The following is a 12,405-nucleotide window of genomic DNA, read 5'->3' as shown; positions in this document are numbered from 1 at the left end:
AATGCGTGTTAAGAGAGATTAATTTGTGATACTATATCACAATTCATTTGGCTTATATCAAAATCTTCACTTTGATAATCCCATCACGACTAAATCGTGATTCCTTGAACTCTTTGAAATTCTTCAAAGATTTCTCTATTTACCTTATTAAGTGAACATATTAGTGTCAACTTAAATCGTTGGTAAAAGATAATGATCAACCTATTTTGGATAGATGATTTACAACCTCGATCTCCTTTTCAACCAAAAGGCATGAGACATCTTGCTTTGAATACAAGATACGCATATACCATTAACAATCTAATGGTTTCAAGAGTACTCGATAACTCTTTACGTTCATCATTCCAAAATTTAAGGTTTAATCTTGGGTTACCAATTTGAATCTTACATCATCTACATGATATATCATTCTAGTTTGTTTTAGAATATAATCACCTTGATAATGGGCTAGCCATACATCAAATCGTGGTGTATAGGGTCACAAAAGTGAAAACCCTTTTTTGTATCTTAACAAGTTTATATTCTTATTTAGAGTTTATGCACTTAATAGTCACAATTAAGTACAACTTTAAATCCAAAAACTAGATTGAGTACACAATTACTCTATCTCTCGACATTATTGTTGCTAGTCGTCATATTCTAATCATCCTATGTATCAAGTACAATGATGAAAACCTCCACTGGTTTCTAATATTGACGAAGTGGTACTAGCAAAATTTATGTTTAATCAAATAAACATTTAAAGAAGAAGGTCCCATTAGATGTCCCACAACTAACTTGTTGATTCTTCAATAATTTGGGGCGCTTTGCTTTCTTGTGTCCAACATTTAAGACAATGGAAACTTTATTGGTCGGGATTGATAGGTTTAGTATCGTCATTCCTCAATGACTTTACTTTTAACATTACCTTGTATCAATTCCATTATTATCTTTACTTCTTGAACCTCGTCCTCATCTTAACGGTTTAAGAGAATGCTCCCACTCATTTCAATGAGTCTTTGCTTTGAGAAGCAAAATTGAATTCATGAAGATTACTCTTCATTTGTTCGTTTTAGTCTTAAAACTTTCATTGAAGTGGTTGCGTTATTTTGGTCAATTACGAATTCTGAAAATCTAATCACCAAAACAATTTATCTCTTCAAGGTACTTAATTCAATTAAGCATATGAAACATAGTCCATTGTAAGTAGAAGTGTTAGTCAAGAATCAAAAACCTGTTTGATAATGAATAACTTTAATCTATACTCTTTACAAGAGATCCTTAGCAATGGTTCGTTTGAGGTTTTAGAAGCAAATTCAAATTTTGTCTTTAGTTACGATGTTTTAATGGAGATTCGTTATCAAAATCGAAATGATATCGTATATGAATTGTGGTAAAGAAATAGAACAATATAAAAACGGAATAGTGGAAAACTTAACATTTATCGTTTTATTAATACTTGAAAAACAAGTATAGCATTTACATAGTGACCTCTACCCAACTATGATAAATGATTCCAATGTTGGAATATGTGTCCTCCGACAATAATGCGATCACGACTGTTGATCATGATGATCACATGTTTAAGTCTCATTAAAATGAATACAATTGGGAAGTAATATTGTTACTGTCAACTGGTCAACATATATCGGTAATGATTGGCTGACTAGAGTTTGACATTACTGTCGTGTGACGGTGGTGATCAGTTGACCCCCTAGGTCATACCTAAAGGGCAATACTCTTAATTGATTATTTAATTAATCGTATAATGTTACGAGTTAATTAAATTACTTGAAAATTGACGGACGATTTTGGAAGTAAAATTTACGTATCAAATTGAAATGTGATTAAATGAGATATGGTCTGAGTAATTGAATTGTATCATTACTCGGATGAAATTAATTGTTTAAAGAAACAATCGGAATTGAATAAATTAATATAAATACAATCTGTTGTGATTTATAAATTGGTAAAATTTTTGGCACAAGTAATTATGAAATTACTAAGTCGATTTTGTATATGACGTATTTTTATTAATACGTTGATTTTTAATATGATAAAAATACATAAACAAATATATGTGACATGTGACATGTAACAAATAGACAATTGACAAAAATAATATGGACACCATATTAAGCAAAGGGCCGAAAATAAGAAGGATTTTTAGCTAATTATAAGTTGTTTATAATTAGTGGAAAACACAATGATTAAAAGAAAACCTAGCCATGCAAGCCTATTGTTCCTTGTGAAGAACAATTTCTCCATGCATTGGCTCCCATTTTTCTCTCCTCTTACACGGTTTTGTGGAAGCAAATGCCATCATTGTTTTTCTTATAATTTTACCTAATAACACTAAAATGTTTTTAGTGTGTATTGATTCTAATTCACTCATCCAAAATATAGTTTTAGAGAGAATTAAAATCCTCCCTTTTATCTCTCTAAAAACCGAAATAGTATAAGAGTTTATAAATATTTTGGTTCCATTTTTCTACCTTGATTAATATTATAACTAGTATTTGTAATATTAATTTAATTAAGAGAAGCCTTGGGTATAAAGCATAGGGAGAGATCTTACACTTAGATCTTTGTTCTTCCATTGGAATAGCTCAAGAACAAGAAGAGATAGGTGATCTCTCTTGTGCCCTAATAGCCGAAATCCATTTTGTAAGGACATGATTTCTCCTCTATTTATATTATTGTTTGCATGCATAAGATCCGTTTTAATTTTATGACAAATTATTTAGACATATAAGAGTATGTTTTATGTATATGAATCTACATTTCCTTCAATTGGTATCAGAGCCACGGTTGTTTGCATGCAAATTGGTTAAAAGTTTTTCCGAGTTATATGAATAACAAAATAAAACTTGTAAAATTTGTGTTATTATGATATATCACGAAATTATTACATGCATGTTAATATTTCTGGTCCTAAAGTGTTTTAGGATATTTTGGTTAATTTTTCGGATTTTTATTGTTCATAATTTACAATAATGGCATTTAAATGTGATTTTATGAGTAAAAATGTCATTTTTGGTCTAAAAATAGCTATACTTCGAATTTTCACTTGGTTTTTGGATATGTTGTTACATATATTATTTTGAGATAACCTGTAAATTTTCATAATTTTTGGACTTGTTATGCTCGAAAAATGAATTTTTTCATCATTAAATTCGGATTTAAGAGAAAAATAGGTTAATATGAGTTAAATTTCGAATCTGGTCATAGAAAATTAATATGTTGTCACATGAAATTTTACAAGATGTGTGTAAATTAATTGGCTATAAAGAAGTCTTTTAGCATGATTTATGAATTTTTGAAGAAAAATAGCATAAATAGTGACATTATTGGTGGAAAATTAATAAAACATAATCTATGACTTAGGAAAAACGTCTAATGTTGCATATTATCATATTTTTCAGATCTAAAATTGAAAAGTTAATGAAAATAATTTTTCCATGTTTTTATGATTATTTTATTATTAATTGATAAACCGCAACATTGTTTTTCCGGAAAAATTTCGAAATTTTTAACCTATGATTTTGAACATTATGAGTGTCATGGAATTTTTCCAGAATGTTCATGAATTTAAATTTCAAATTTTGAATTTATTTGAAATTTTTAGATTTATTTGAAGTTTAATGGCTTATTTTTGTAATTTTTGGTCCATTTTTGAACAATTTTATAAATAAAGGTTAATTATGGTCAAATTATTAGTGAAGACTATATTTTGAGTCCTAAGAGGTTAGGGTAATTAACTTATGCATAAATATGAGTTTATGCATTTTTGTGATTATAAAATGTTGAAATCACGCAAATCCGTAAAAACCGAGTAATATACGATATTGGCTAATTAAAAGGCGATTTAGCATAAAAATTGAGCATGTTCATACATATTATAATGCTGCATTTTCTTTATGATTGTCATAAATTTTAATTTATGTAATTTTGAATTATGTAATTTTACTTAGTATGGCCTTAGATTTTAATTGGTATTTCCCGAAATGTATGGGAATATCGATTCGGTTGTAATTTTTATTGTGATCTCGTATCACCGTTTTGTAATTTAATAGATTTATTTTATTTTAGTTACAAATGTATAATAGGAAATTATGTAATTTATTATGTAATTTTATTCATTCCGGAGTTTCCAAAAGACGGATTTCTTCAAGAATGGCGATACATAAAGACGGTGTTACCTCGAGATGCGTGCCACAACCGAAGTTCAAGGGACCAATGGAGTTGGTTTCCGAATATGTAATAGATTAATAGTTTTTCTATTTTAGGAAACGCCATACTAGGATTTATTTATCTTTATGCTTGCATTTTATTTTATGTCACATGCATCGCTAAATCGCCATAACTAAACATGCATAGTCTTTTATCGAGTTTATCGACCGTGTCAATTAGAATTATCGTAGTTCACCGCTTTAGTTCACTTAAAACGTGATAGATAATAAATTGACATGACCTCTCGCTAAAACTATCAATTGAGACATAGCCTTACCAAATAGTAGAAACCATGAAAACCTATTTCGTGAGGGAGTGCACTCGGCCACACCGGGGTACAAACCTTGTTACGTAGGGGAAGTGGGTGATAAATGTCTATCCACCGAATTCATGTTGATGAGGGTTTCATCGGCCACACCGTGCCCAAGTTAATGTGGGTTTGGATCATGGACACATTTATTCGAAATTTGGATTGAACTCAACAAAAGTTTTTCGATAAGGGTTTTATCGGCCACACCGTCCCCTTGTTGAATGTGTTTTGGGCTATAGATAAATGTTAATGTAATATTATCGACCAAGAGTTCTAAAAGTAGAATCGATTAAAACGTTAATCCACCGAGTTATATTGATGAGGGTTTCATCGGCCACACCGTGCCCAAATTAATATGAATTTGGGTCTTGGAATCATTTATCTAGTTGGGTAGAGGTCACTAGAAAAATGCATAAAACTTGTTTAAATCATACATTTTTACGAGTATTATTAAAACGACAATTGTTTTACTCCTTATATTTTGTTTTGTAGACCACTTCTTTTTCATAACAAATGGCAACACCAACTCCTAATGCTACACCACTCGCTACTTCATCTTGGCTCCGATCCTTTATGGATCGATGTAAACTTGAAAAGAATGGGTCAAATTTCTCCGAATGGGATGCCCAACTCAAATTAGCTGCCGAGGGTGACGACAAGCTTCGTTACCTTACCGAGGCCTCTCCACCCGAACCCTCCACTAGGTCCACCGCGGCCACTAGGGAAGCCTATGAGGCTTACCAAAAGGAGTCCGCCGCAATGAAAAATGTATTGATATTTGCGATGGAGGCGGAACTCCAAAGGAGAGCCTTCAAAATGGGCAATGCTAATGAGATTTACTCCAAACTTGTGACCATGTTTTCACAAACTCCGCGGATCGTCCAATATGAGGCGGCCGCGGCATTCTTTGATCTCGACTTCAAAGAGGGCCAAAAGGTTAGCCCTCATGTGCTCAAACTCATGGAGCTTGTCGAGACCTTGAAAATTCAAAAGGTTGAAATCCCCAAAGAACTCATCGTAGATAGGATTCTACACTCCTTGTCTAAAGTCAAGGCATATGTGCAATTCCGGGTGAATTTCAACATGCAAGACAAGGACGTGTCTCTTGAGGAGTTGCACAAGTTACTTGTGCAAGCCGAGAGGGACATGGGGTTAAATGTGAACCCTCCCAAGGATGTGCTCAATATAAGCACAAAGAGTAAGGGGAAGTTCAAGAAGAATGGGAGAAAGGGCAAGAAGCAAGCTCCCACATTCACCAAAGCTAAGTCTTGTGAAGCTAGCACATCCAAAGTCAAGAAGGGTCCTCTTGACAAATGCCATTATTGTAATGGCATGGGACATTGGAAGAGGAATTGTTCCAAATACCTTGGTGATATCAAAGCTGGAAAGATCACTCCAGTAGGTAAATGACTAACCTTCTTTTATGTTTCTAAATTCAACTATGGTATTATGATGCAAAGTTGTGATAATGTATCTCCCTTTTTATTGTAAATAGGGCCTCCACCAAGCAAAGACAAAGGAAAAGAAAAGCAAGCATAAGAAACCATGAAGAAGCTAAGGATAGCTTTTATGGAGCTTTGTTTTTCATTGTCTTAATTTAAGTAATATTTTGGATTTTAGAACTTTAAGTTTCCGTGTTTGACATGGAAAGGTACTTTGGATAATGAGTTGTATTTTGGATGATGGTGACTTGGTTTACAACCCGAGTCACCCGTTTTATCATTTATCCTTTTAATGTTCTAAATTTCATCTTTAAAATGCTTGCGTTTTGAAACATAAGATTATTCACTTAAAGGTGATCTAATAGACAAATATAATGACGGGTTTCATTATATGTCCACATGCTTAAGGCTTGTGTATGATCATCTATGAAGTGATTTTGAGTCTATGAACTCTCTTAAAGGTATGTCAATCACCAAGTACACACATGAAATCAATTAATATTAGTCGGTCTATGAGATAGTTCTCCTTATACTTCAACATCATTGATTAGTGTCTCATATGCTATCTTTGAATATATAGTGTATTTATTCTAAAGATAGAGTGGGAGAAAAATGAGGACACAACACACAAGGCAAGATAAAATTGTGTACTTGTGTAAATGTAGATCTACACAAGAGACAATGATTTGAATAAAGGTATATCTATTTACATAGTATACCAAATAGATGAGATCTATGGTATCAAGTTAGTTCTATAGATCTAATGAGACCAAGTGTAGTAATCATAAGAATAAATTCTCAAAATAACTACACGAGGAGACCAAAAGAAGTTTTGGATAAAAATGACTAATGTAAAGTCTTAACAAGTTTTGACTAAGTTCTATATGATAAATTTTGACCAAATAGTTTCAATCATGAGTTTTACTTAAGAGCCTAAATGAATCATAGTAACATACTAGTTATGATCAAGATTAAGTTGCAAAGATTGATATTCCGATATCTTCAATAGCCAACGTTTTAACCACGCAAATGTCATTGCTTAACCTCGCTAAGAAATGGTTAATCCTCCTTCCGAAAGAGTATTCCGAAGGACGTATTCTAAATATTGTTTATATTTGAATAATGACATTACTTCACATCATTATGACATGAGTGTGTTAGAGATTTAAAAATCTCTTTCCGTAAGGTTGAGATGAGACCACTTCAAAATAGGTTTTTTGAAAGGATATGATGGGAACATATATGGTTTTATCCTAGTAACTTGGCAAAGCAATTTATATTTGTATCTTTGACAAATTTCGATTGAGAAGTCAATTTCGAAATATGTTGAATTGAGTGGGAGTTAGGAAATTCTCATGTGAAGACATGGAATTTAGTGGGAGCTATCATCCTTGAATGTATAAAACTCATTACTCATTAAAGAATGACGAGCTAATACCTTCTTTCATAAAGAAGCTTTTGAGTTTTCAATTCTGGATGAAAATGGACAATGATGAATCAAATTACATCATGGGATGTTGGATTAGTATTAAAGAGATACACATCGTATCAACATATACATAGGATATTCATATGAATGAAAATGAAATTACCATTAGCAGTCATGGTAGTTCATTGAACCTGAGAACGGTTGATCTCATGATTATCAATAACTAATGTTTCCGCCATTAGAATAATCATGTACATGTCCAATTTTGAATCATATGCATAAGAGAATGATGATTGGTTGGTGAGCCATAATAGAAACGTCATGAATTCTCAAGTAGAATCCGATGAGCGATTTCAGTGCTTGTCGGAATGTTCCATTATGTGATAAGAGGTTGCACATTTTGTAGAAGATCCGAGCACATATAAGGATTTATGAGAATCCCAAATCTTTCAAACTTGAAAAGAGAAATGAGAAGTTTTGGAAAGATGATTGGTTGAATAAGAAGTTATTCAAAGATAATCTTTCCTAGTTAAGCTAGGACTTGTGAGAAGTACTAAGCTAATAATCTTGTCAACTATTACAAGATTCTACAAAACATATACCTAGTGCATTGTGTGTGGATGGAATACTTGATCGGTACAAGTTGTATTATTCATCGCAAATTCGTTCGTTATGAGATGATCGATAAGAAAGTTCTTTCAAGTTAAAGAACCAAAACCAAGGTCGAGAACCTTGATGTGTACTTGGTAAAATTCATGGTATGAGAACATGAATGTGAAGGAAATTGCAAGTGTAAGAAGTTTGAACACGTGGACACATGGGATGTTAAACTTCTATTGCAATCAATAAGTGTTTACACTTATGATAAACATCACAAGGTTGCAATATGATATTGACTACCCGAGTGTGATGTCGACATTTGTCGTATGAGTTATTCTTAACTCACCTTGTACATTGTTATATCCAAACGGGTTGTAGAGACAATTGAACCCCGTTAAAGTGAACATGGATTAACATTGTTTTTGCCCATAGTTACTTATATGAGGTGACGTCTCGAAGTGACTAGAGTGTGAGGCGATTGATGGCAAGTTCAAGTGCCATAGAGTCATGTGAGATGACTAGTCGATCACATAGGCAGATTGTTAGGAACTTTCTGTCGGGCCTAATGACCGCTTATAGAGTTCTGGCAAATTTATATAGCCTGGTCGTGGCGAGAGCTACTATAGTATTCAAATGAGTCGATTCTTTTGACTAAAGACTATTCACCTAAGATGGCACAGTTTCAGATTAACTTTGATTTGTGTTACTACGACCTTCGTAAATGGGGTCAAATGGGCATATTTTGGGTTATGATGGCTGTGGCTAGTCGAAGGAATGAGTGCGATAGGAATTGTCCACCCCTAGTCGGGGTTATAACAATATCTCGGGGCCACTCGAGGAGTAATGAATCGGAAATGCGTGGCCACGCTCGGATGGCATCCAGAGTGGATAAATCCGGTCAATCAGTTATTCTCCAGATCGAGGAAACCACTCTCGATATGATCACTTGCAAGTACGACCTGAAAGACACCTTGCATTGAGTGGGAGATAGTAATAGGACAAGAGAATTGGTGACGCACACTTGTCGAGGACAAGTGGGAGATTGTTGGAATATGTGTCCTCCGACAATAATGCGATCACGATCGTGATCATGATGATCACATGTTTAAGTCTCATTAAAATGAATACAATTGGGAAGTAATATTGTTACTGTCAACTGGTCAACATATATCGGTAATGATTGGCTGACTAGAGTTTGACATTACTGTCGTGTGACGGTGGTGATCAGTTGACCCCCTAGGTCATACCTAAAGGGCAATACTCTTAATTGATTATTTAATTAATCGTATAATGTTACGAGTTAATTAAATTACTTGAAAATTGACGGACGATTTTGGAAGTAAAATTTACGTATCAAATTGAAATGTGATTAAATGAGATACGGTCTGAGTAATTGAATTGTATCATTACTCGGATGAAATTAATTGTTTAAAGAAACAATCGGAATTGAATAAATTATTATAAATACAATCTGTTGTGATTTATAAATTGGTAAAATTTTTGGCACAAGTAATTATGAAATTACTAAGTCGATTTTGTATATGACGTATTTTTATTAATACGTTGATTTTTAATAGGATAAAAATACATAAACAAATATATGTGACATGTGACATGTAACAAATAGACAATTGACAAAAATAATATGGACACCATATTAAGCAAAGGGCCGAAAATAAGAAGGATTTTTAGCTAATTATAAGTTGTTTATAATTAGTGGAAAACACAATGATTAAAAGAAAACCTAGCCATGCAAGCCTATTGTTCCTTGTGAAGAACAATTTCTCCATGCATTGGCTCCCATTTTTCTCTCCTCTTACACGGTTTCGGGGAAGCAAATGCCATCATTGTTTTTCTTATAATTTTACCTAATAACACTAAAATGTTTTTAGTGTGTATTGATTCTAATTCACTCATCCAAAATATAGTTTTAGAGAGAATTAAAATCCTCCCTTTTATCTCTCTAAAAACCGAAATAGTATAAGAGTTTATAAATATTTTGGTTCCATTTTTCTACCTTGATTAATATTATAACTAGTATTTGTAATATTAATTTAATTAAGAGAAGCCTTGGGTATAAAGCATAGGGAGAGATCTTACACTTAGATCTTTGTTCTTCCATTGGAATAGCTCAAGAACAAGAAGAGATAGGTGATCTCTCTTGTGCCCTAATAGCCGAAATCCATTTTGTAAGGACATGATTTCTCCTCTATTTATATTATTGTTTGCATGCATAAGATCCGTTTTAATTTTATGACAAATTATTTAGACATATAAGAGTATGTTTTATGTATATGAATCTACATTTCCTTCATCCAAGACCCAAATTCATATTGACTTAGGCACGGTGGGGCCGATACATCCTTTATCAATATAACTCGGTGGATTAACGTTTAATCGATTCTACTTTTAGAACTCTTGGTCGGTAATATTACATTAACATTTATCTTTAGCCCAAAACACATTCGACAAGGGCACGGTGGGGCCGATACATCCCTTATCAAAAACTTTTGTTGAGTTCAATCCAAATTTCGAATAAATGTGTCCATGATCCAAACTCACATTAACTTGGGCACGGTGTGGCCGATACATCCCTTATCAACATGAATTCGGTGGATAGACATTTATCACCCACTTCCCCTACGTAACAAGGTTTGTACCCCGGTGGGGCCGAGCGCACTCCCTCGCGAAATAGGTTTTCATGGTTTCTACTATTTGGTAAGGCTATGTCTCAATTGATTGTTTTAGCGAGAGGTCATGTCAATTTATTATCTATCACGTTTTAAGTGAACTAAAGCGGTGAACTACGATAATTTTAATTCACACGGTCGATGAACTCGATAAAATAGGATGCATGTTTTAGTTATGGCGATTTAGCGATGCATGCGACATAAAATAAAATGCAAGCATAAAGATAAATAAATCCTAGTATGGCCTTTCCTAAAATAGAAAAACTATTTAACTATTACATATTCGGAAACCAACTCCATTGGTCCCTTGAACTTCGGTTGTGGCACGCATCTCGAGGTAACACCGTCTTTATGTATCGCCATTCTTGAAGAAATCCGTCTTTGGGAACTCCGGAATGAATAAAATTACATAATAAATTACATAATTTCCTATTATACATTTGTAACTAAAATAAAATAAATCTATTAAATTACAAAACGGTGATACGAGATCACAATAAAATTACAACCGAATCGATATTCCCATACATTTCGGGCAATATCAATTAAAATCTAAGGCCATACTAAGTAAAAAATACATAATTCAAAATTACATAAATTAAAATTATGACAATCATAAAGAAAAATGCAGCATTATAATATGTATGAACATGCTCAATTTTATTCTAAATCGCCTTTAATTAGCCAATATCATATATTACTCGGTTTTTCGGATTTGCGTGATTTTAACATTTTTATAATCACAAAAATACATAAACTCATATTTATGCATAAGTTAATTACCCTAACCTCTTAGGACTCAAAATTTAGTCTTCACTAATAATTTGACCATAATTAACCCATATTTTATAAAATTGTTCATAAATGGACCAAAAATTACAAAAATAAGCTATAAACTTCAAATAAATCACAAAATTTCAAATAAATTCGAAATTTGAAATTTAAACTCATGAAAATTCTGGAAAATTACCATGACACTCATAATGTTCAAAATCTTAGGTTAAAAATTTCGAAAATTTTCCGGAAAAACAATGTTGCGGTTTATCGATTTTTAATAAAATAATCATAAAAACATGGAAAAATTATTTTCATTAACTTTTCAATTTTAGATCTGAAAAAGATAATAAAATGCAACATTAAACGTTTTTCCTAAGTCATAGATTAGGATTTATTAATTTTTCACTAATAATGTCACTATTTATGCTATTTTTCTTCAAAAACCATAAATCATGCAAAAAGACTTCTTTATAGCCAATTATTTTACACACATCTTGTAAAATTGCATGTGACAACATATTAATTTTCTATGACCAGATTCGAAATTTAACTCATATTAACCTATTTTTCACCTAAATCCGAATTTAATAATGAAAAATCCATTTTTCGAGCATAACAAGTCCAAAAATTATGAAAATTTACAGGTTATCTCAAAATAATATATGTGACAACATATCCAAAAATCAAGGAATAATTCGAAGTATAGCTAATTTTAGACCGAAAATGACATTTTTACTCACAAAATCATATTTAAATGCCATTAATGTATAATATGAACAATAAAAATCCGTAAAATCAACCAAAATATCCTAAAACATTTTAGGACCAGAAATATTAACATGCATGGATTAATTTCGTGATATCTCATAATAACACAAATTTTACAAGTTTTATTTGTTATTCTTATAACTCGGAAAAACTTTTAACCGATTTGCATGCAAACAA

This window comes from Silene latifolia, chromosome 6 (assembly GCF_048544455.1).
Source record: "Silene latifolia isolate original U9 population chromosome 6, ASM4854445v1, whole genome shotgun sequence".
NCBI classification, from domain to species: Eukaryota; Viridiplantae; Streptophyta; class Magnoliopsida; order Caryophyllales; family Caryophyllaceae; genus Silene; species Silene latifolia.
This window is presented reverse-complemented; position numbering follows the sequence as displayed.